At 41.5% G+C, this 9,032-nt stretch overlaps 1 non-coding gene across 1 annotated transcript; it reads left to right on the top strand.

Moving 5' to 3' along the window:
• The first annotated feature begins 1,958 nt into the window (after positions 1–1,958).
• On the top strand, positions 1,959–2,031 carry trnak-uuu (transfer RNA lysine (anticodon UUU)). The gene has a single exon. It is a non-coding gene; the product is annotated as a tRNA-Lys (tRNA).
• The last annotated feature ends 7,001 nt before the right edge of the window (positions 2,032–9,032 follow it).

Genomic DNA, 9,032 nt, shown 5'->3' on the forward strand with positions numbered 1-9,032 from the left:
GAGAAAGGGGAGGAAGAACACAACATAAAATAATAAACGGTAGGATTTATAAAGAAGAGATCAGAATAAAATGCCAAGAATGCCTTTCTTCAAGGTTCAGTGTGATGATCAGACACAGTATACTCAATTATTAATGAAATATTTCCAAAGGTAGCCTACATACACAATATGTAGTCTGGGTAGGCTACCAGTATTTTTAGCTAACATTCAAATCAAATCAAAGTTTATTTGTCACGTGCGCCGAATACAACAGGTGTAGACCTTACAGTGAAATGCTTACTTACAGGCTCTAACCAACAGTGCAAAAAAGGTATTAGGTGAACAATAGGTAGGTAAAGAAATAAAAACAACAGTAAAAAGCCAGTGAAAAATAACAAAAAAGTTGCCACATTTCTTCAACCTACTGAGGCTGTTGCGCCTTCTTCATGACACTGTCTGTGTGGGTGGACCATTTCAGTTTGTCGTTGATGTGTACACCGAGGAACTTAAAACGTTCCACTTTCTCCACGGCTGTCCCTTCGATGTGGATAGGGGAGTGCTCCCTCTGCTGTTTCCTGAGGTCCACGATCATCTCCTTTGTTTTTTTGATGTTGAGTGGGAGGTTGTTTTCAAGACACCACACTCCGAGTGCCCTCACCTCCTCCCTGTAGGCTGTCTCGTCGTTGTTGGTAATCAAGCCCACTACTGTTGTATCGTCTGCAAACTTGGTTATTGAGTTGGAGGCGCGCATGGCCACGCAGTCGTGGGTGAACAGGGAGTACAGGAGGGGGCTGAGCATGCACCCTAGTGGGGCCCCAGTGTTGAGGGTCAGTAAGGTGGTGATGTTTCCTAACCTTCACCACCTGGGGGCGGCCCATCATAAAGTCCAGGACCCAATAGCACAGGGTGCCAACTTGATGATGAGCTTGGAGGGTACTATGGTGTTGAATGCTGAGCTGTAGTCAATGAACAGTATTCTTACATAGGTATTCCTCTTTTCCAGATGGGTTAGGGCAGTATGATTGCGATTGCATCGTCTGTGGACCTGTTAGGGTGGTATGCAAACTGAAGTGGGTCTAGGATGGCCGGTAAGGTGGAGGTGATAGGATCCTTCACTAGTCTCTCAAAGCACTTCATGATGACAGAAGTAAGTGCTACTGGGTGGTAGTCATTTAGTTCAGTTACCTTTGCCTTCTTGGGTACAGGAACAATGGTGGCCATCTTGAAGCATGTGGGGACAGCAGACTGGGATAGTGAGCGATTGAATATGTTCGTAAACACACCAGCCAGCTAGTCTGTGCATGTTCTGAGGACGCGGCAAGGGATGTCATCTGGGCCAGCAGCCTTGCGAGGGTTAACATATTTAATCTGTGCTTCTCCACCTGCATTGCTTGCTGTTTGGGGTTTTAGGCTGGGTTTCTGTACAGCACTTTGAGATATCAGCTGATGTACGAAGGGCTATATAAATAAATTTGATTTGATTTGATTTGATTTGAATCTGAGGGTCCGGGGTTCAAGTCCCTGTTTGGGCGTTGTTTTAATGTTCACCTTCCTTCAGTAGGCTGTCTTTCTATACTTGCATTTTCTATGACTTTCCATGACATGTTCACCTGTGGACAATACACTCCCAAAGCCAAAATAACATTGGCTTGGTTGTTTTCGTGAGAGATTGGTACTTGTGCAGTACTTGTCATTGACTTCACTGTGTAAAGAAGGCAGAGATTGTACACATAAATACACTGACAATTACATTATTTGAACACACAACCTTCTGATCTGGAGTCAGACACTCTACCGTTGTGCCACAAAGTCTTGTACAAAATGCTTCTTTGGAGGGTATGGTTAGTTCAGATTTCATTGACTGTATCATTTGGAATGAAGGCCTGGTTCTCTGGGGAAATGTACCATCTGACAATGCCCCCTCGTCAGCACATGCCTATGCCCGACAGGTTAGGTGTATGAAAATAAGCAAATGAGCAGCCTGGGTAGCACAGTTGGTAGAGCATCAGACTTTTAATCTGAGGGTCCAGGGTTCTAGTCTCTGTTTGGGTGTTGCATTCATTTTCACCTTCCTTCAGTCGGCTGTCTTTCTATACTTGCGTTTTCTATGACGTTCACCTGTGGACAATACACTCCCAGAGCCAAAATAGCTTAGTCTGAAGACTAGGATTTTTAATCTGAACCAGGTTTAAATGTTTTACTCACGTCGGCCACGGAGAAGGAGGTGGGGGGGGCAAAGTTCTTGTTAGAGGGCCATGATGGTGGCACTGTATTATCCTCAAAGCGGGCAAAGACGGTGTTTAGTTTGTCTGGAAAAGTGACGCCGGTGTCCGTGACGTGGCTGGTTTTCTTTTTGTAGTCCGTGATTTCCTGTAGACCCTGCCACATACGTCTCATGTCTGAGCCTTTGAATTGCGACTCTAATTTGTCCCTGTACCGGCATTTCGCTTGTTTGATTGTCTTGCGGAGGGAATAACTACCGTAATTTCCGGACTATAAGCCGCTACTTTATTCCCACGCTTTGAACCTTGCGGTTTATACAATGACGCAGCTAATTTATGGATTTTTCCCGCTTTCACAAGATTCATGCCGCCAAAAACTGAGCACCGTCACATAATGTGACGTAAATCGAGCGTGCTCAAACTTCCCATCATTCTGATTACGGTAGTAATTTTGTCACCCTCATCATGGCAAAGACATGGAGAAATGCATATGATGCAGCTTTCAAGTTGAAGGCGATCGATCTGGCTGTTGGAAAATGAAATAGAGCTGCTGCATGGGAGCTTGGCCTTAATGAGTCGATGATAAGATGTTGGAAACAGCAGCGTGAGGAACTGACTCAGTGCAAAAAGACAACAAAAGCTTTCAGAGGGAAGAAAAGCAGATGGCCCAAAGTATTTGCAGCCACTCGACATCAGTGTAAATCGTGCATTTAAGGTGGCGCTCCTTGTTCAGTGGGAGGCTTGGATGACAAGTGGGGAGAAATCCTTCACTAAAACATGCGAAGAGCAACTTATGGTCTAGTCTGCCAGTGGGTCCTGACAGCGTGGAGCATTGTCAAAAAATCCACTATCATCAACGGGTTTCGAAAGGCTGGACTGCTGCGTGTTGAAGGGGCAGCATGAGCTCAGCGGGGTATTTGCCTCCGGATGAAAGTGACGAGAGCGACAATGAAAACGATCCAACATCGGATGAAGCAATTCTGAAGCTATTCAACTCCGACACCGAAGATGATGACTTCAGTGGTTTCAGTGCACAGGAGGAGGAAGATAGTGGCCAAGTTCATTTGTTTCAATGTACCGGTAGGCACCTGCGGCTTATATACATTTGCGGCTTATTTATGTACAAAATACATATTTTTAAATAATTCAGTGGGTGCGGTTTATATTCAGGTGCGCTTAATAGTCCAGCAATTACGGTACACTGTTTATATTCAGGCATATTCCTAGACTTCTTTCCGTGGTTAAATGTGGTGGTTTGCACTTTCAGTTTTGCGCGAATGCCGCCATCCATCCACGGTTTCTGGTTAGGGTAGGTCTTTATAGTCACAGTGGGTACAACATCACCAATGCACTTCCTTATAAATTCACTCGCTAGGTCAATGTAATTATCTGAGGCTGACCAGAACATTTCCCAATCCGCAGGATCAAAACAATCTTGAAGCATGGATTCCGATTGGTCAGACCAGTGTTGAATGGTTCTAGTTACTGGTACATCCTGTTTGAATTTCTGCCTATAAGACAGTAGGAGAAAGATGGAGTCATGGTCGGATTTGCCAAAGGAAGGGCAGGGGAGGGTTTTGTATGCATCGCGGAAGTTAGAGTAGCAGTGGTTGAGTATATTACCCCTGCGTGTACTGCAATCAACATGCTTATAGATTTTAGGTAGCCTTGTTCTCAAATTTGCTTTGTTAAAATCCCCATCTACAGCCTCAGGATATGTGGTTTCCAGTTTACATAGAGTCGTAAAGTTCCTTTAGGGCCACTGTGGGGTCTGATTGAGGGGGAATGTACACAGCTGTGATGATAACTGACCAGAATTCTCTTGGAAGGTAATATGGCCGGCATTTGATTGTGAGGAATGCTAATCTAAATGTTTTGTTCACATTGTAATGTGTCTTATGTTAACGCTGTGTCCTTTTCTTTAGGCTAAGCTACTTGCTACACAGGCTACAATGGGATTCTATGAATACTCAACGCACAATGTAACTAACATTATAGCAATAACTACACATTCCAGCTATAACAATAACACCAATAATAAATACAAATATCCAATGTTCCTACTTACAAGTAATGTCCAGAAGCAATAAGGCCATCCCTTGCTCAAATGAGTCTTCTACCAAAACAATTCCATGCCCTGAACAGCAACTAGTAGCCATGTTGAGGTTCAAGCGTTTCTGTGGGGGATGGGCAGTGCTGCTTATGTGTATATATGACTCAAATCTGGACGTGAAAGAAATGCACACCTTTTTAGGTGAGGTGCTGGCTAGCGGAGTAGAACACTTGAAACAGAAAAGCAGAGCCGCACACTCTAGGAGCTCAGATGCAATAATGTAATAACCTACTAACCAATGTTTCGACAGACAAGCTGTCTTCATCAGGGTATACTGACAAACATTGCGGGTCACTAGTTCATAGAGTGTCAAAGGACACACTCAGGTGTCTGTAATCATGGCTGGGTGTGGCCTGAAATCATTGGTTAATTCTTAGATATAAAAATAACATACAAAAAAAACATGAATGATAGCGTTCGATCGTAGATACAATTTGGCTACATAGGCCTACAAATATTTACAATGAATAGCAAAATCACGATAATCACAAGAATGGCTTCAGATCAAAGTCTATGTTGAGACAGAAGGGAGCAAAGGTCTTTAAATAAAAAATCCAGGCAGCTTCTTGTTTTAACATTAAATTGTTGAGATCACCTCCTCTCCTAGGGAGGGTGACATGTTTGATGTCGATATAACATAGGGATGAAATCGAGTGGTTCGTTCCAAAAAGTGAGCCGCAAATGGGTTAGTCAAGTTCTTGCAGCTGATAGTGCTATGATGCTCCAAGATTCACACTTTTAATTCGCACTTTGTTTTACCCATATAATTTTTACCACGAGGACAAGTTATACGATAAATAACTGCCTTAGTGGAGCACGTGATAACTTTGATTGGGATCTGTTTCGCTGTTTGGGGGTATTTGATGGATCTACATTTGTAAGTGCCATTGCATTGAGCGCAGTCGTTGCGCTTGTAGTTTCCATCCGGTAGATGTGCAAATAGATGTTGAGAAGGGATATTTTGGGGGTGGTAAATCCGAGTTTAGCAATTGATCTCTCAGATTTCTGCCCCGCTTGAATACGACAAACACATTACTGATATTGTCATCAGATCTTAGAATGTGCCAAAGTTTGTGAACAATTCCCTTAACCTTTTCACACGTACCAACAACCGGGTGTGATCATTTTATAGTGGTCCCTGTTGCGTATGATCAAACCAGTGTGATTAGAACATTTGATTAGAATGCTGACTTAGAACGTCCATTTTCGATTGACGCAACAATCAGCATTTGAGCTGGCAGCACTTTTTTTCATAGGAACATTTTGCACAAACATGGTCCTTTACAAAGTTATGTCCAGAATGTGACCAGTTTATTTTTGGATGCAATGTTCAGACATTCACAGAAGTAGTGACAGCATACACAATCATCCAAACCGGAAAATGTAAGCTACATTTGTCCGAGCGCTAACTGATGAAAGATTGACATAACACAAGCAGTCATATGTTTATAACTCTCGGCTGACTTAAACTATTATATGAATTAGCTAATAGCAATTACTACTTATAATTAATCACATCATGGGTGAGCTCACCATTGATCGAAATAATTGAGTAAAACACTTTCTAAAAATCAAAAGTAATCTGACGATGGGTAGTTTGTGTGTGCCGGAATGTTTGTTTTTTGGCATCAACCAAAGATAAGGAGACAAGAAGAGATTGGTTGGTTTATATTATGGATGTTGAAGAGGGTGTGTCGTCTACGATCATCCACTTCCCTTCATTCACTTCCGGAAGTTTACCCAAAAGATGAGTGAACCATTCCTTCACCTCATTATAACATCTTTGGTTTGACACCCAAAATGCATTGTATAATGTCAACAAACATGGTGCCATATGTAGCTGGCAAATAGCTTAGCTCATTATAATCAGTACAACCCTCGAAAAAGTATTTCACACACATCATAGGTGTCCATTACAATATATGCAATAATCGGAATGCATTATTTGTCACCAGTTTTTTGTGAATAAAACTGTAAATACATTATGCTACTGTCGTTACGTTGTACTAGTTAATGTGACGACTGTTGTTCATCGAATGATTAAAGTTTCAATTTGCGTGATTAACAGAATCAAGCAATTATTAACTCATTAACCTGGGGCATGATGGGAAAACTAGTTTTTATTGTATTTCTATTTCCCAAATTAACTCAACGAATATCAGAATATCGATTTTACAACAGCCGCTAATTAACCAGTTGCCTCTACCAATCTCGTTCTGAACGTCGTATAGCCCGGGAATCTGCATGGACCCTGGTCTCACCAATGAGTTCAGACCACACCAATCTTAGTTGAATATTTATTAACTAAAAAGCTAAAATGATGATAAAAGATACACATAGACAAAACACATTATAGTCTATTGATTAGAACTTAGTATAACGGGCCAACACACTATGGCGCGTGTTACCCAAAAGGGGGATTTCAAAGAGAGAGAGAAAAAAGCTACACGAGAGAAATATACATTTGGGTGAATTTGTCAGCTATGCTATTCTAACCCTAGCCTTGCCCCAAACTGCCGCTCTTTTGGGTCAGAATATAATGATATAATTACGTGGGGATGATCTCCGAGGATTCACTGCGTGGACCGTCCAGGCTACTCGATGATGCACTACTTCGGCGCACCTCTCTGACTGTCCTCCCGATGTCAGTGTCCTTTTGGCTTAAGAGTCTGTTCCCTCACCCTTTGCTCTGGAAGGGGTCTTCTGAGGACAGACAGCTCTGTAGCTCAGAGCTCACAGCATAGGAATGAAACCCTTTAGATACCACGATTCGATGGGAGATGGAGGCTAGGGCAATTCTCTGGGCGTACCAAGTTAATGAGGCACGGTCTAGATTTGATTCAAATCCAATTTTAGACAACTAACTTAACATTTCATCTTCCCCAAAACATTCTCTTTGATTTGGATATTTTCCATACAACGTACAATGTATAAACATCAAACATCTACTAAGAAAACTCTTCACGTTACAATGTTTTTGTAATAACGTCATCTATTAACCTTTAATAACAAAACAAAAGTGACATACATTTTCATATTCCATCTATCGTCATGACCACCATTGTGGCTGACGGAAACTATTGTTCCAAAGTCCCTTTATTTCATGTTTAATGTTCTGAGGCTGGTTCTCCATAGTAACAGGACAAAGGAATTTGTCTGTGGCCTGAGATTAACCAGCGGCGTGAGGGGTCATAAAACCACCACATCTTCAGACCCCTAGATCTCTCCTCCTCTGTTGGGGTCGAGAGATAATAGCTCACCTGTGCCTGGCACACAAGCCGCAGAGAGAAAGATATGCACAGATGCTATGTCTTGATACTTTGACCAAATATGACAAATAAAAAAAGAATTGTTAAGGTAGAAGACTGTAGAAACTGAATGTGCATAGGTGCTACACAGAATACTTGCACATCTTTCCCAGAAATCGATTTACACATAGCCAAACCTTCATACATTAGCATTCCGCATTTTGGACTAAGCGAATGTGTCACGGACGTCGTCATGGAAATGACCGGACTAAGGTGCAGCGTGGTGAGCGTACATTTTCCTTTATTTATGTAAATGTTGCCAACAAAACAAGAAACAAAGGCATGACCATGAAGCTTACTAGGGCTATAGTGCCACTAACAAAGATAACTACCCACAAAATACAAAGGAAAAAAGGCTGCCTAAGTATGATTCCCAATCAGAGACAACGATAGACAGCTGTCCCTGATTGAGAAAAATACCCTGCCAAAACATAGAAACAGAAAACATAGAAATAAAGAAACTAGAATGCCCACCCTGGTCACACCCTGGCCTACCCAAAATAGAGAATAAAAGCCACTCTATAGCCTGGGCGTGACAGAATGAGGACATATTTTCAGGTAAATCTGAATGGATTATCAAAATATTGTCATGGACTAATTACATAACAACCAAAGCTTCAGTAAAATGTGTCATTGTGTTTTTTTAACCAATAGCTTATTGCTGGTTTATTGGAAAATGTACTGCTGTGATTATACCAGATGTGCATGGGTTTCAATGGCTGACCTGTGCAGGGAAAATATATATAATATTGATTTTATTATTCACTTTTTAAGTTGGTAATTTTGTTTTTGTTTTGGAAAAGGAGTTCTCAGGGTGGATGTTGTCAGTTTTGGTGCGCATTTGAAATGTAGGTCTCAGGGAAACTGGGAGTACTGTGCAGCTGGTGATTTATGACCTTGTGTTGGAGGGGAGAGAGACTGATAGACTCAACTCGTGCTTTGGCTGACCAAGGGCCTGTTTGACATAGAAACACCAGATTTCCAGCGGGTTTTTTGAAATAACGTTGATTTATTAGGAAATTAGGAAAAATATGAATAAATTCCAACCTATGGGGCCACGAGAGGATGAACCCTGAGGATCCACCACTCCACCTGAGACTGACTGTACATTATATAGTGCACATACACACACACAAGCTTACACACACATTCAGAATGCATAGGACTGGAAAATGAGAATCAAAGAGAGGGAGAGAGAGAGCAAATACAATGCATATGTTTATTTATTTTGTCTTTTGTACATTACCTATTTGCACATCGTTACAACACTATATATAGCCATAATATGACATTCTAAATATCTTTATTCCTTTGGAACTGTGTACTGTTTACTGTTCATTTTTATCTATTTCATTTTCTTTGCAATGTAAACATGTGTTCTCCATGCCAATAAAGCCCTTTGAATTGAAT

Source organism: Oncorhynchus kisutch, linkage group LG1 (assembly GCF_002021735.2).
Source record: "Oncorhynchus kisutch isolate 150728-3 linkage group LG1, Okis_V2, whole genome shotgun sequence".
Taxonomy (NCBI): domain Eukaryota; kingdom Metazoa; phylum Chordata; class Actinopteri; order Salmoniformes; family Salmonidae; genus Oncorhynchus; species Oncorhynchus kisutch.